We start from the raw sequence: 17,202 nt of genomic DNA, 5'->3' as shown, positions 1-17,202 counted from the left end.
GTAAGTAATAAACCAATCTCGGGTGGCAATCGGATAACCGTTAAAAATGGATTAATACTTGTTATTTGGTGCTGAAATCGAATATGTGAACTCCTGAAGTGACCTCGGAGACGTACAAGAAAAAGCAGAAGAGAACGAAACAAGACCCGAAACAACCTCCCAAACGGCTGAAATTGAAGTGTATTGTATAATACACGGTTATTGGGATTACAGGGTCCCGGAACAAAAATGCTCGTAAATCACACGGACGGTTCGTAAGGTTAGCTAACGGATCCACACAAATATTGTGGAGTAACAGAGGACATTTGACTGTGTCGGTAAGCAATAAACCAATTTCGGGTGACAATATGATACTCGTTAAAAATGGATTAATACTTGTTATTTAGTGCTGAAATCGAATATGAGAACTCCTGAAGCGACCTCGTAAACGTACAAGAAAAAGTGAGACAGAAATAAACAAGACTCGACACGACCTTCCAAACGGCTTATGTTTAAGTGTATAATACACAGTTTTCGAGATTACGGGGTCCCGGAACAAAAATGTTCGTAAACCACACAAAAGCTCGTAAGTCGTAAATCACACAGACGATTCATAAGGTTAGATAAAGCGTCCACACAAATTTTGTGGAGTAACATAGGACATTTAAGGGTGCTGGTAAACAATAAACCAATCTCGGGTGACAATCCGATACTCGTTAAAAATGGATTAATACTTGTTATTTGGTGCTGAAATCGAATATGAAACCTTCTGAAATGACCTCGAGCACGTATAAGAAAAGGCGGGAGAGAAATAAACAAGGCCAAACACGACCTCCCGAACGGCTGATGTTGAAGTGTATAATACACGGTTTTCACGATTGCAGGTCCCACAACAAAAATGCTCGTAAATCACACGGACGGTTCCTAAGGTTAGATAAGACATCCACACAAAAGATGTAGAGTAACAGAGGACATTTGAAGGTGCCGGTAAGCAATAAACCAATCTCTAGTGACAATAGAATACTCGTTAAAAATGGATTAATACTTGTTATTTGGTGCTGAAATCGAATATGAGAACTCGTTAAGCGACCTTGGAGACGTACAAAAAAAAGCAGAAGAGAACGAAACAAGACCCAACACGACCTCCCGAACGGCTAAAAATGAAGTGTATATATAATACACGGTTTTCGGGATTACAGGGTCCCGGAACAAAAATGGTCATAAATCACACAGACGGTTCCTAAGGTTAGATAAATCATCCACACAAATTTTGTGGAGTAACAGAGGACATTTAAGGGTGTCGGTAAGCAATAAACCAATTTGGGTGACAATCGAATTCTCGTTAAAAATGGATTAATACTTGTAATTTGGTGCTGAAATCGAATATGAGAACTCCTGAAACGACCTCCGAGGCGTACAACAAAATAAGGAAGAGAACGAAACAAGACCCGACACGACCTCCCGAACGGCTGAAATTGTAGTGTATTATACATGGTTTTCGGGATTGTAGGGTCCTCGAACAAAAATGGCCATAAATCACACAGATGGTTCCTAAGGTTAGATAAATCATCCACACAAATTTGTGGAGTAACAGAGGATATTTGAGGGTGACGGTAAACAATAAATCAATCTTGGGTGACAATCTAATACTCGGTAAAAATTAATACTTATTATTTGGTGCTGAAATCGAATATGACAACTCTTGAAGCGACCTCGGAGACGTATAAGAAAAAGCAGAAGAGAACGAAATAAGACGCTGCACGACCTCTCGAACGGCTGAAATTGAATTGTATAATAAACGATTTTCGGGATTATAGTGTTCCGGAAAAAATGGCTATAAATCACACAGATGGTTCCTAAGATTAGATAAAGTGTGCACACAATTTTTGTGGAGTAACAGAGGACATTTGAGGGTGCCGGTAAGCAATAAACCAAACTGGGTGACAATCGGATACTCGTTAAAAATGGATTAATACTTGTTATTTGGTGTTAAAATCGAATATGAGAACTCCTGAAGCGACCTCGGAGATGTACAAGAAAAAGCGGAAGAGAACGAAACAAGACCCGACACGACCTCCCGAACGACTGAAATTGAAGTGTATACACGGTTTTCGGAATTACAAGGTCTCGGAACAAAAATGGCCATAAATCACACAGAAGTTTCCTAAGCTTAGATAAATCTAACAAAATTTTATGGTGTAACATTGTAATACCCACGATGTTTAAGGACTCTTTTGGACCAACCCTTTGACGAGGAAAGACCTTAGGAAGGGATAGGTGAGAGACTAGCCTAGGTTAGGTACCTTACAAGAGTGTTTACTCGACCTAGCAAGGACTACTCGGCCGAGTATTATGTATACTCGACCGAGTAGAGCCTACTCGGCCGAGTATGTGAGTACTCGACCGAGTATGGCTGCTGTTGACGCGTTGATATAAAAACGCAAGTTCGCAAGATTTATTTCATTTCCCATTTTCGACAGTTTCTCTTCCTCTAACCCTAGCCTACCTCTCTCTCACCAATCACCTCTACCTCAACACACTCTCATATATGTATCCTATATCTCAACCAAGGGGATAGACGGGGCTTGCATAGGAAGAATGCGTGCGTGGTCGTCGTCCGTGTCACCGTCGGTCCGCGGTATTCGGTAAGTCGCTGTCTTGTGGTTCTTTCAGTAAATTATTGGAATTAGTTGTGTAATAGGATGTGGTCATCGTTGTAGGAAGCGTCTTGGAGTCTTGCTTGTCTGTGTGTGGATGCATTTTCATGGTTGGCGATAAGGTAGGGTTTCCCTACTCAGTTACTGTTAATTGATATAAGAATGTGATTGTATTGTGTATGACTATTTTCTGCTGATCATCGGAGTTTTGGTGTGGTGGTGGTGGTAGTGACGATGTTGTGATGGTTGTGGTGGAGTCACTTGCGGGAGTAGCTTCACGCCCTAGTTCGCCCTCCGTGGAACCCGCCACGGATGGGGATGTGCACATTAAGGTACAGGGTTATCGCTCGTTGATGAGCGGGATTTTGGCAAGGATTGGCTGCGGTCCCCCACTGGCGGCGTGGACTACCTGTTACGATGGGTAGTCTGGCAGGGCTACACACTTCGGTGTGTAGTCGGTTACTGTGTGAGATCGGGAGACCGGCGACGGTGGATGATGATCAGCTGGTTACTTATCATATCTGTCTTATATTGATTGTGCAATACTGACCCCGTGTTATATTTTCAAAACTGTGGTGATATATTCGGGGATGGTGAGCAGTTGGCTTAGCAGGTACAGTTGGTCTGTTGCTGATGGGAATGGAGGTTATCGAGTCATCACGCTACGGTCTAGATTTGTAAAGGCATGAGTCTGTAGTAGTCAATATTATCACCTGTAATCAGTTTTGTATTTGATTGTAAAGCGTTACAGTAATATAATATAAGTGTTCTTTTATTGACTATTTGATCTACTACCTCGGGAAACCGAGATGGTAACACCTTCATACATGGATGGTCCTTGGTAAGGTACCATGGTGTGCGGGAGTGTTAGAAACATAAGACATATGAGGGTGCCGATAAACAATAAACCAATCTTGGGTGACAATCGGATACTAGTTCAAAATGGATTTATAATTGTTATTTGATGCTGAAATCGAATAGGTTAATTCCTGAAATGACCTCGGACGTGTGATAGAAAAACAGGGAGAAAAATAAACAGGGTCCGGTACGACCTCCTGAACGGCTGAAATTGAAGTGTATAATAAACGGTTTTTCGGGATTCCAGGGTCCCGGAACAAAATTCTCCGGAAATCGCACAGAAAGTTCATCGGGCCAGATAAAGCGACCATGCAAAATTAGAGTAGCAAAGGAAGACATTTGGGGGTGGCGGTATGCCATAAACCAGCATTCGTCGAACCTCGGATAATCGTGAAAAATGTATTAATTCTCGTTATCCGAGGCTGAAATCGAATAGGTTAATTCTTGAAATGACCTCGGACGCATGATAGAAAAACCGGGAGAAAAATAAATAAGATCCGGTACGACCTCCCAAACGGCTGAAATTGAAGTGTATAATAGACGATTTTTCGGGATTCCAGGATCTCGGAACAAAATTCTCCGGAAATCGCACAGAAAATTCCTCGGGTCAAATAAAGCGGCCACGCAAAATTTGAGTAGAAACGGAAGACATTTGGGGGTGCCGGTATGCCATAAACCAGCATTCGTCAAACCTCGGATAATCATGAAAAATGTATTAATACTCGTTATCCGAGGCTGAAATCGAATAGGTTAATTCCTGAAATGACCTCGGACGCGTGATAGAAAAATCCGGAGAAAAAGAAACAGGGTCCGGTACGACCTCCCGAACGGCTGAAATTGAAGTGTATAATACACGATTTTTCGGGATTCCAGGGTCCCGGAACAAAATTCTCCCGAAATCGCACAGAAAGTTCCTCGGGTCAGATAAAGCGGCCACGCAAAATTTAAGTAGCAACGGAAGACATTTGGGGGTGCCGGTAATCCATAAACCAGCATTCGTCGAACCTCGGATAATCGTGAAAAATGTATTAATACTCGTTATCCGAGGCTGAAATCGAATAGGTTAATTCCTGAAATGACCTCGGACGGGTGATAGAAAAACCGGGAGAAAAAGAAACAGGGTCCGGTACGACCTCCCGAACGGCTGAAATTGAAGTGTATAATACTGTTTTTCGGGTTTCTAGGGTCCCGGAACAAAATTCTCCAGAAATCACACAGAAAGTTCCTCGGGTCAGATAAAGCGGCCACGCAAAATTTGAGTAGCAACGGAACACATTTGGGGGTGCCGGTATGCCATAAACCAGTATTCGTCGAACCTCGGATAATCGTGAAGAATGTATTAATACTCGTTATCCGAGGATGAAATCGAATAGGTTAATTCCTGAAATGACCTCGGACGCGTGATTGAAAAATCCGGAGAAAAAGAAACAGGGTCCGGTACGACCTCCCGAACGGCTGAAATTGAAGTGTATAATACACGATTTTTCGGGATTCCAGGGTCCCGGAACAAAATTCTCCAGAAATCGCACAGAAAGTTGCTCGGGTCAGATAAAGCGGCCACGCAAAATTTAAGTAGCAACGGAAGACATTTGGGGGTGCCGGTAATCCATAAACCAGCATTCGTCGAACCTCGAATAATCGTGAAAAATGTATTAATACTCGTTATCCGAGGCTGAAATCGAATAGGTTAATTCTTGAAGTGACCTCGGACGCGTGATAGAAAAACCGGGAGAAAAAGAAACAGGGTCCGGTACGACCTCCCGAACGGCTGAAATTGAAGTGTATAATACACTGTTTTTCGGGTTTCTAGGGTCCCGGAACAAAATTCTCCAGAAATCACACAGAAAGTTCCTCGGGTCAGATAAAGCGGCCACGCAACATTTGAGTAGCAACGGAAAACATTTGGGGATGCCGGTATGCCATAAACAGCATTCGTCGAACCTCGGATAATCGTGAAAAATTTACTAATACTCGTTATCCGAGGCTGAAATCGAATAGGTTAACTCCTGAAATGACTTCGGACGCGTGATAGAAAAACCGGGAGAAAAAGAAACAGGGTCCGGTACGACCTCCCGAACGGCTGAAATTGAAGTGTATAATACACGGTTTTTCGGGATTCTAGGGTCCCGGAATTAAATTTTCCGGAAATCGCACAGAAAGTTCCTCGGGTCAGATAAAGCGGCCATGCAAAATTTAAGTAGAAACGGAAGACATTTGGGGGGTCCCGGTATGCCATAAACCAGCATTCGTCGAACCTCGGATAATCGTGAAAAATGTATTAATACTCCTTATCCGAGGCTAAAATCGAATAGGTTAACTCCAGAAATGAGCTCGGACGCGTGATAGAAAATTCGGGAGAAAAATAAACAAGGTCTGGTACGACCTCCCGAACGGCTGAAATTGAAGTGTATAATACACGGTTTTTCGAGATTCCAGGGTCCCGGAACAAAATTCTCCGAAAATCGCACAGAACGTTCCGCGGGTCAGATAAAGCGGCCACGCAAAATTTGAGTAGCAACGGAAGACATTTAGAGGTGTCGGTATGCCATAAACCAGCATTCGTCGAAGCTCGGATAATCGTGAAAAATGTATTAATACTCGTTATCCGAGGCTGAAATCGAATAGGTTAACTCCTGAAATAACCTCGGACGCGTGATAGGAAAACCGGAAGAAAAAGAAACAGGGTCCGGTACGACCTCCCGAACGGCTGAAATTGAAGTGTATAATACACGATATTTCGGGATTCCAGGGACCCAGAATCAAATTTGCCGGAACACACACATAAAGTTTCTGGGGTAAGATAAAGCGGTCACGCAAAATTTGAGTAGCAACGAAAGATATTTGGGGGTGCCGGTATGTCATAAACCAGCATTCGTGGAACCTCGGATAATCGTGAAAAATGTATTAAAACTCGTTATCCGAGGCTGAAATCAAATAGGTTAACTTCTGAAATGACCTCGGACGCGTGATAGAGAAACCGGGAGAAAAAGAAACAGGGTCCGGTACGACCTCCCGAACGGCTGAAATTGAAGTGGATAAGATAATACACTGTTTTTCGGGTTTCTAAGGTCCCGGAACAAAATTCTCCGGAAATCGTACAGAAAGTTCCTCGGGTCCGATAAAGCGGCCACGCAAAATTTGAGTAGCAACGGAACACATTTGGGGGTGCCGGTATTCCATAAACCAGTATTCGTCGAACCTCGGATAATCGTGAAGAATGAATTAATACTCGTTATCCGAGGCTGAAATCGAATAGGTTAACTCCTGAAATGACCTCGGACGCGTGATAGAAATACTGGGAGAAAAAGAAACAGGGTCCGGTACGACCTCCCGAACGGCTGAAATTGAAGTGTATATAATACACGCTTTTTTGGGATTCCAGGGTCCCGGAATAAATTCTCCGAAAATCGCACAGAATGTTCCTCGGGTCAGATAAAGCGGCCACGCAAAATTTGTGTAGCAACGGAAGACATTTGGGGATGCCGGTATGCCATAAACCAGCATTCGTCGAACCTCGGATAATAGTGAAAAATGTATTAATACTCGTTATCTGAGGCTGAAATCGAATAGGTTAATCCTTAACTGACCTCGGACGCGTGATAGAAAAACCGGAAGAAAAAGAAACAGGGTCCGGTACGACTTCCCGAACGGCTGAAATTGAAATGTATAATTCACGGTTTTTCGGGATTCCAAGGTCCCGGAACAAAATCCTCCGGAAACCACACCAGAAAGTTCCTCGTGTCAGATAAAGAAGCCTGGCAAACTTTGAGTAGCAACGGAAGACATTTTGGGGGTGCAGGTATGCCATAAACCAGCATTCGTCGAACCTCGGATAATCGTGAAAAATGTATTAATACTCGTTATCCGAGGCCGAAATCGAATAGCTTAAATCCTAAAATGACCTCGGACGCGTGATAGAAAAATCGGGAGAAAAAGAAACGAGGTCCGGTACGACCTCTCGAACGCCTGAAATTGAAGTGTATAATACACGTTTTTTCGGGATTCCACGGTCCCAGAACAAAATTCTCCGAAAGTCGCACAAAAAGTTCCGCGGGTCAGATAAAGCGGCCACGCAAAATTTGAGTAGCAACGGAAGACATTTGGAGGTGTCGGTATGCCATAAACCAGCATTCGTCGAACCTCGGATAATCGTGAAAAATGTATTAATACTCGTTATCCGAGGCTGAAATCGAATAGGTTAACTCCTGAAATAACCTCGGACGCGTGATAGGAAAACCGGAAGAAAAAGAAACAGGGTCCGGTACGACCTCCCGAACGGCTGAAATTGAAGTGTATAATACACGATTTTTCGGGATTCCAGGGACCCAGAATAAAATTTGCCGGAACTCACACAGAAATTTTCTCGGGTAAGATAAAGCGGCCACGCAAAATTTGAGTAGCAACGGAAGATATTTGGGTGTGCCGGTATGTCATAAACCAACATTCGTCGAACCTCGGATAATCGTGAAAAATGTATTAAAACTCGTTATCCGAGGCTGAAATCGAATTGGTTAACTCCTGAAATGACCTCGGACGCGTGATAGAGAAACCGGGAGAAAAAGAAACAGGGTCCGGTACTACCTCCCGAACGGCTGAAATTGAAGTGGATAGATAATACACTGTTTTTCGGGTTTCTAGGGTCCCGGAATAAAATTCTCCGGAAATCCTACAGAAAGTTCCTGAGGTCCGATAAAGCGGCCACGCAAAATTTGAGTAGCAACGGAACACATTTGGGGGTGCCGGTAGGGATGGCAATGGGTGGGATATGGATGGGGTGGAGCCATATCCATATCCATTTAATTTATGGTCATCCATATCCCACCCTCATCCATTTAATATTTTTGCATCCATCCATATCCATATCCATCGGGTGAAGCGGGTGGAGCGGGTACCCGTTGGATATTTTCACAGCTTATAAAATTTAAAGATAATATATCATAAAACAATTGTGGCGATAAAATTAAAAGGTATACATAATTCAAGTAACAATATGTGTTAGCAAATAGCAACCCAGTATATATCCAACAACAAAGTGTCTTTGCAAAGCATGTGACCATACAAATACGCCACACCAACTACAAAGAAACCACTAACGCATTATATTATTGATTAAACTAATAGAAGTAAGTTACTTGGATTAGTGAAAATAACAATATCCACATAAACACAAGTTTTACTTTTCCTAAATAACAGTATGATATTAAAATTAAGTAAAATTTATGATAAAAAAAATATATTTTGAAGAGAAATCATTAATGACCTAAATAATTATTAATTTAATAAAAAATTAATTATAAATATTAATTTCGGATATCCATAGGGTGGTGAAGCGGGTGAAAGACGATAATCCATATCCCATCCTAAATTCACCCATATCCATATCCTACCCTAAATTCAAAAAAAATTCGTCATCCATATCCCACCCATTTAATTTCGGGTGGATGGATATCCACAGGGTAAGGGTGAGATTGCCATCCCTAGGTGCCGGTATGCCATAAACCAGTATTCGTCGAACCTCGGATAATCGTGAAGAATGTATTAATACTCGTTATCCGAGACTGAAATCGAATAGGTTGACTCCTGAAATGACCTCGGACGCGTGATAGAAAAATCGGGAGAAAAAGAAACAGGCTCCGGTACGACCTCCTGAACGGCTGAAAATGAAGTGTATAATAATACACGCTTTTTCGGGATTCCAGGGTCCCGGAACAAAATTCTCCGAAAATCGCACAGAATGTTCCTCGGGTCAGATAAAGCGGCCACGGAAAATTTGTGTAGCAACGGAAGACATTTGGGGATGCCGGTATGCCATAAACCAGCATTCGTCGAACCTCGGATAATAGTGAAAAATGTATAAATACTCGTTATCCGAGGCTAAAATCGAATAGGTTAACTCCTTAACTGACCTCTGACGCGTGATAGAAAAACCGGAAGAAAAAGAAACAGGGTCCGGTACGACTTCCCGAACGACTGAAATTGAAATGTATAATTCACGGTTTTTCGGGATTCCATGGTCCCGGAACAAAATCCTCCGGAAATGACACCAGAAAGTTCCTCGGGTCAGATAAAGAAGCCTGGCAAAATTTGAGTAGCAACGGAAGACATTTTGGGGGTGCAGGTATGCCATAAACCAGCATTCGTCGAACCTCGGATAATCGTGAAAAATGTCTTAATACTCGTTATCTAAGGCTGAAATCGAATAACTTAACTCCTGAAATGACCTCGGACGCGTGATAGAAAAATCGGGAGAAAAAGAAACAAGGTCCGGTACGACCTCTCGAACGCCTGAAATTGAAGTGTATAATAAACGTTTTTTCGGGATTCCACGGTCCCAGAACAAAATTCTCCGAAAGTCGCATAAAAAGTTCCGCGGGTCAGATAAAGCGGCCACGCAAAATTTGAGTAGCAACGGAAGACATTTGGAGGTGTCGGTATGCCATAAACCAGCATTCGTCGAACCTCGGATAATCGTGAAAAATGTATTAATACTCGTTATCCGAGGCTGAAATCGAATAGTTTAACTCCTTAAATGACCTCGGACGCGTGATAGGAAAACCGGAAGAAAAAGAAACAGGGTTCGGTACGACCTCCCGAACGGCTGAAATTGAAGTGTATAATACACGGTTTTTCGGGATTCCAGGGTCCCGGAACAAAATCCTCCTGAAATCACACAGAAAGTTTCTCGGGTCAGATAAAGTGGCCACACAAAATATGAGTAGCAACGGAAGACATTTGGGGGTGCCGATATGCCATAAACCAGCATTCGTCGAACCTCGGATAATCGTGAAAAATTTATTAATACTCGTTATCCGAGGCTGAAATCGAATAAGTTAACTCCTGAAATGACCTCGGACGCGTGATAAAAAAATCGGGAGAAAAAGAAACAGGGTCCGGTATGACCTCCCGAACGGCTCAAATTAAAATGTATAATGCACGGTTTTTCGGGATTCAAGGGTACCGAAACAAAATTCTCCGGAAAACGCGTAGAAAGTTACTCGGGTCAGATAAAGCGGCCACGCAAAATTTGAGTAGCAACGGAAGATTTTTGCGGGTGTCGGTATGCCATAAACCAGCATTCGTCGAATCTCGGATAATCGTGAAAAATATATTAATACTCGTTATCCGAGGCTGAAATCGAATAGGTTAACTCCTGAAATGACCTCGGACTTGTGATAGAAAAACTGAGAGAAAAAGAAACAGGGTCCGGTACGACCTCCCGAATGGCTGAAATTGAAGTGTATAATACACGGTTTTTCGGGATTCCATGGTCTCGGAACAAAATCCTCCAGAAATCACACAGAAAGTTCCTCGAGTCAGATAAAGTGGCCACACAAAATGTGAGTAGCAACGGAAGACATTTGGGGTGCCGGTATGCCATAAACCAGTATTTGTCGAACCTCGAATAATCGTGAAAAATGTATTAATACTCGTTATCCGAGGCTGAAATCGAATACGTTTACTCCTGAAATGACCTCGAACGCGTGATAGAAAAACCGGAGAAAAAGAAACAAGGTCCGGTACGACCTCCCGAACGGCTGAAATTGAAGTGTATAATACACGGTTTTTCGGGATTCCAGGGTCCCGGAACAAAATCCTCCGAAAATCTCACAGAAAGTTGCTCAGGTCAGAAAAGCGGCCACGCAAAATTTTAGTAGCAACGGGAGACATTTAGGGGTGCTGCTATGCCATAAACAAGCATTCGTCGAACCTCGGATAATCGTGAAAAATGTATTAATACTCGTTATCCGAGGCTGAAATCGAATAGGTTGACTCCTGAAATGACCTCGGACGAGTGATAGAAAATCGGGAGAAAAGGAAAAAAGGTCCGGTACGACCTCCCGAACGCCTGAAATTGAAGTGTATAATACACGGTTTTTCGGAATTCCAGGGTCCTGGAATAAAATTCTCTGAAAATCGCACATAAAGTTCCTCGGGTCAGATAAAGCGGCCACGCAAAATTTGAGTAGCAACGGAAGATAATTGGGGGCGCCGCTATGTCATAAATTAGCAATCGTCGAACCTCGGATAATCGTAAAAAATGTATTAATACTCGTTATCCGAGGCTGAAATGGAATAGGTTAACTCCTGAAATGACCTCGGACCCGTGATATAAAAAACGGGAGAAAAGGAAACAGGGTCCGATACGACCTCCCGAACGGCCGAAATTGAAGTGTATAAAACACGGTTTTTCTGGATTCCAGGATCCCGGAACAAAATTCTCCGGAAATCGCACAGAAAGTTTTTCGGGTCAGATCAAGCGGCCACGCAAAATTTGAGTAGCAACGGAAGACATTTGGGGGTGCCGGTATGCCATAAACCAGCATTCGCCGAACCTCGGATAATCGTGAAAAATGTATTAATACTCGTTATCCGAGGCTGAAATCGAATAGGTTAACTCCTGAAATGACCTCGGACGCGTGATAGAAAAACTGGGGGAAAAAGAAACAGGGTCCGGTACGACCTCCCGAACGCCTGAAATTGAAGTGTATAATACACGGTTTTTCGGGATTCTAGGGTCCCGGAACAAAATCCTTCGTAAATCACACAGAAAGTTCCTCGGGTCAGATAAAGTGGCCATACAAAATGTGAGTAGCAGAGGATGACATTTGGGGGTGCCGGTATGCCATAAACCAGCATTCGTCGAACCTCGGATAATCGTGAAAAATGTATTAATACTCGTTATCCGAGGCTGAAATTGAATAGGTTAACTCCTGAAATGACATCGAACGCGTGATAGGATAACCGGAAGAAAAAAAAATAGGTTCGCTACGACCACCCGAACGGCTGAAATTGATGTGTATAATACACAGTATTTCTGTATTCCAGGGTCCCGGAACAAAATCCTCCGGAAATCACACAAAAAGTTCCTCGGGTCTGATAAAGTGGCCACACAAAATGTGAGTAGCAACGAAAGACATTTGGGAGTGTCGGTATGCCAAAAACCAGCATTCGTCGAACCTAGGATAATCGTGAAAAATGTATTAATACTCGTTATCCGAGGCTGAAATCGAATAGGTTAACTCCTGAAATGACCTCGGACGCGTGATAGAAAAACCTGGAGAAAAAGAAACATGGTCCGATACGACCTCCCGAACGGCTGAAATTGAAGTGTATAATACAAGGTTTTTCGGGATTCCAGGGTCCCGGAAGAAAACTCTTCGGAAATCGCACAGAAAGTTCCTCGGGTCAGATCAAGCTGCCACGCAGAATTTGAGTAGCAACGAAAGACATTTGGGGGTGCCGGTATGCCATAAACCAGCATTCGTCGAACCTCGGATAATCGTGAAAATGTATTAATACTCCTTATCCGAGGCTGAAATCGAATAGGTTAACTCCCGAAATGACCTCGGACGCGTGATAGAAAAACCGGTAGAAAAAGAAAAAGGGTCCGATACGACCTCACGAACGGCTGAAATTGAAGTGTATAATACACGGTTTTCTCGATTCCAGGGTTCCGGAACAAAATTCTCCGGAAATCGCACAGAAAGTTCCTCTGGTCAGATCAAGCTGCCACGCAAAATTTGAGTAGCAACGGAAGACATTTGGGGGTGCCGGTATGCCATAAACCATCATTCGCCGAAACTCGGATAATCGTGAATATTTTATTAATACTCGTTATCCGAGGCTGAAATCGAATAGGTTAACTACTGAAATGACCTCGGACACGTGATAGAAAAACTGGAAGAAAAAGAAACAGGGTCTAGTACGACTTCCCGAACGGCTGAAATTGAAGTGTATAATACACGGTTTTTCGGGATTCCAGGGTCCCGGAACAAAATTCTCCGAAAATCGCACAGAAAGTTCCTGGGGTCAGATCAAGCTGCCACGCAAAATTTGAGTAGCAACGAAAGACATTTGGGGGTGCCGGTATGCCATAAACCAGCAATCGTCGAACCTCGGATAATCGTGAAAAATGTATTAATACTCGTTATCCGAGGCTGAAATCGAATAGGTTAACTCCTGAAATGACCTCGGACGCGTGATATAAAAACGGGAAAAAAGAAACAGGGTCCGATACGAGCTCCCGAACGGCTGAAATTGAAGGTTATAATACACGGTTTTTCTAGATTCCAGGATCCCGGAACAAAATTCTCCGGAAATCGCACAGAAAGTTTTTCGGGTCAGATCAAGCGGCCACGCAAAATTTGAGTAGCAACGGAAGACATTTGGGGGTGCCGGTATGCCATAATCCAGCATTCGCCGAACCTCGGATAATCGTGAAAAATGTAAATACTCGTTATCCGAGGCTGAAATCGAATAGGTTAACTCCTGAAATGACCTCGGACGCGTGATAGAAAAACTGGGGAAAAAAGAAACAGGGTCCGGTACGACCTCCCGAACGCCTGAAATTGTAGTGTATAATACACGATTTTTCGGGATTCTAGGGTCCCGGAACACAATCCTTCGGAAATCACACAGAAAGTTCCTCGGGTCAGATAAAGTGGCCATACAAAATGTGAGTAGGAAGGGAAGACATTTGGGGGGCCGGTATGCCATAAACCAGCATTCGCCGAACCTCGGATAATCGTGAAAAATGTATTAATACTCATTATCCGAGGCTGAAATCGAATAGGTTAACTCCTGAAATGACCTCGGACGCGTGATAGGATAACCGTAAGAAAAATAAATAGGTCCGCTACGACCTCCCGAACGGCTGAAATTGATGTGTATAATACACAGTATTTTTGTATTCCAGGGTCCCGGAACAAAATCCTCCGGAAATCACACAAAAAGTTCCTCGGGTCTGATAAAGTGGCCACACAAAATGTGAGTAGCAACGGAAGACATTTGGGAGTGCCCGTATGCCAAAAACCAGCATTCGTCGAACCTAGGATAATCGTGAAAAATGTATTAATACTCGTTATCCGAGGCTGAAATCGAATAGGTTAACTCCTGAAATGACCTCGGACGCGTGATAGAAAAACTGGAGGAAAAAGAAACAGGGTCCGGTACGACCTCCCGAACGCCTGAAATTGAAGTGTATAATACACAGTTTTTCGAGATTCCAGGGTCCCGGAAGAAAACACTCCGAAAATCGCACAGAAAGTTCCTCGGGTCAGATCAAGCTGCCACGCAGAATTTGAGTAGCAACGGAAGACATTTGGGGGTGCCGGTATGCCATAAACCAGCATTCGTCGAACCTCGGATAATCGTGAAAATGTATTAATACTCCTTATCCGAGGCTGAAATCGAATAGGTTTACTCCTGAAATGACCTCGGACGCGTGATAGAAAAACCGGAAGAAAAAGAAAGAGGGTCTGGTACGACTTCCCGAACGGCTTAAATTGAAGTGTATAATACACGGTATTTCGGGATTCCAGGGTCCCGGAACAAAATCCTCTGTAAATCTCACAGAAAGTTCCTCGGGTCAGATCAAGCTACCACGCAGACTTTGAGTAGCAACGGAAGACATTTGGGGGTGCCGGTATGCCATAAACCAGCATTCGTCGAACATCGGATAATCGTGAAAATGTATTAATACTCCTAATCCGAGGCTCAAATCGAAAAGGTTAACTCCTGAAATTACCTCGGACGCGTGATTGAAAAACCGGAAGAAAAAGAAACAGGGTCCGGTACGACCTCCCGAACGGCTGAAATTGAAGTGTATAATACACGGTTTTTCGGGATTCCATGGTCCCAGAACAAAATTCTCCAAAAATCGCACAGAAAGTTCTGCGGGTCAGATAAAGCGGCCACGCAAAATTTGAGTAGCAACGGAAGACATTTTGGGGTGCCGGTATTCCATAAACCAGCATTCGTCGAAACTCGGATAATCGTGAATAATTTATTAATACTCGTTATCCGAGGATGAAATCAAATAGGTTAACTCCTGAAATTACCTCAGACGCGTGATAGAAAAATCGGCAGAAAAAGAAACAGGGTCTGGTACGACCTCCCGAACGCCTGAAATTGAAGTGTATAATACACGTTTTTTTCGGGATTCCAGGGTCCCGGAACAAAATTCTCCGAAAATCGCACATAAAGTTCCTCGGGTCAAATAAAGCGGTCACGCAAAATTTGAGTAGCAACGTAAGATAATTGGGGGCGCCGCTATGCCATAAACCAGCAATCGTCGAACCTCGGATAATCGTGAAAAATGTAATAATACTCTTTATCCGAGGCTGAAATCGAATAGGTTAACTCCTGAAATGACCTCGGACGCATGATATAAAAAACGGGAGAAAAAGAAACAGGGTCCGATACGACCTCCCGAACGGCTGAAATTGAAGTGTATAATACACGGTTTTTTTGGATTCCAGGATCCCGGAACAAAATTCTTCGGAAATCGCACAGAAAGTTTTCCGGGTCAGATCAAGCGGCCACGCAAAATTTGAGTAGCAACGGAAGACATTTGGGGGTGCCGGTATGCCATAAACCAGCATTCGCCGAACCTCGGATAATCGTGAAAAATGTATTACTACTCGTTATCCGAGGCTGAAATCGAATAGGTTAACTCCTGAAATGACCTCGGACGCGTGATAGAAAAACTGGGGGAAAAAGAAACAGGGTCCGGTACGACCTCCCGAACGCCTGAAATTGAAGTGTATAATACACGGTTTTTCGGGATTCTAGGGTCCCGGAACACAATCCTTCGAAAATAACACAGAAAATTCCTCGGGTCAGATAAAGTGGCCATACAAAATGTGAGTAGGAAAGGAAGACATTTGGGGGTGCCGGTATGCCATAAACCAGCATTCGTCGAACGTCGGATAATCGTGAAAAATGTATTAATACTCGTTATCCGAGGTTGAAATCGATTAGGTTAACTCCTGAAATGACCTCGGACGCGTGATAGGATAACCGGAAGAAAAAGAAATAGGTCTGCTACGACCTCACGAACGGCTGAAATTGATGTGTATAATACACAGTATATCTGTATTCTAGGGTCCCGGAACAAAATTCTCCGGAAATCACACAAAAAGTTCCTCGGGTCTGATAAAGTGGCCACACAAAATGTGAGTAGCAACGGAAGACATTTGGGAGTGCCCGTATGCCAAAAACCAGCATTCGTCGAACCTAGGATAATCGTGAAAAATGTATTAATACTCGTTATCCGAGGCTGAAATCGAATAGGTTAACTCCTGAAATGACCTCGGAAGCGTGATAGAAAAACCCGGACAAAAAGAAACATGGTCCGATACGACCTCCCGAACGGCTGAAATTGAAGTGTATAATACACGGTTTTTCGGGATTCCAGGGTCCCGGAAGAAAACACTCCGGAAATCGCACAGAAAGTTCCTCGGGTCAGATCAAGCTGCCACGCAGAATTTGAGTAGCAACGGAAGACATTTGGGGATGCCGGTATGCCATAAATCAGCATTTGTCCAACCTCGGATAATCGTGAAAAATGTATTAATACTCGTTATCCGAGGCTGAAATCGAATAGGTTAACGCCTGAAATGACCTCGGACGCGTGATTGAAAAACCGGAAGAAAAAGAAACAGGGTCCGGTACGACCTCCCGAACGGCTGAAATTGAAGTGTATAATACACGGTTTTTCGGGATTCTAGGGTCTCGGAACAAAATCCTACGGAAATCACACCGAAAGTTCCTCGGGTCAGATAAAGTGGACATACAAAATGTGAGTAGCAACGGATGACATTTAGGGGTGTCGGTATGCCATAAACCAGCATTCGTCGAACCTCGGATAATCTTGAAAAATGTATTAATACTCGTTTTCCGAGGCTGAAATCGAATAGGTTAACTC

Source organism: Silene latifolia, chromosome 10 (assembly GCF_048544455.1).
Source record: "Silene latifolia isolate original U9 population chromosome 10, ASM4854445v1, whole genome shotgun sequence".
Classification (NCBI taxonomy): Eukaryota; Viridiplantae; Streptophyta; class Magnoliopsida; order Caryophyllales; family Caryophyllaceae; genus Silene; species Silene latifolia.
This window is presented reverse-complemented; position numbering follows the sequence as displayed.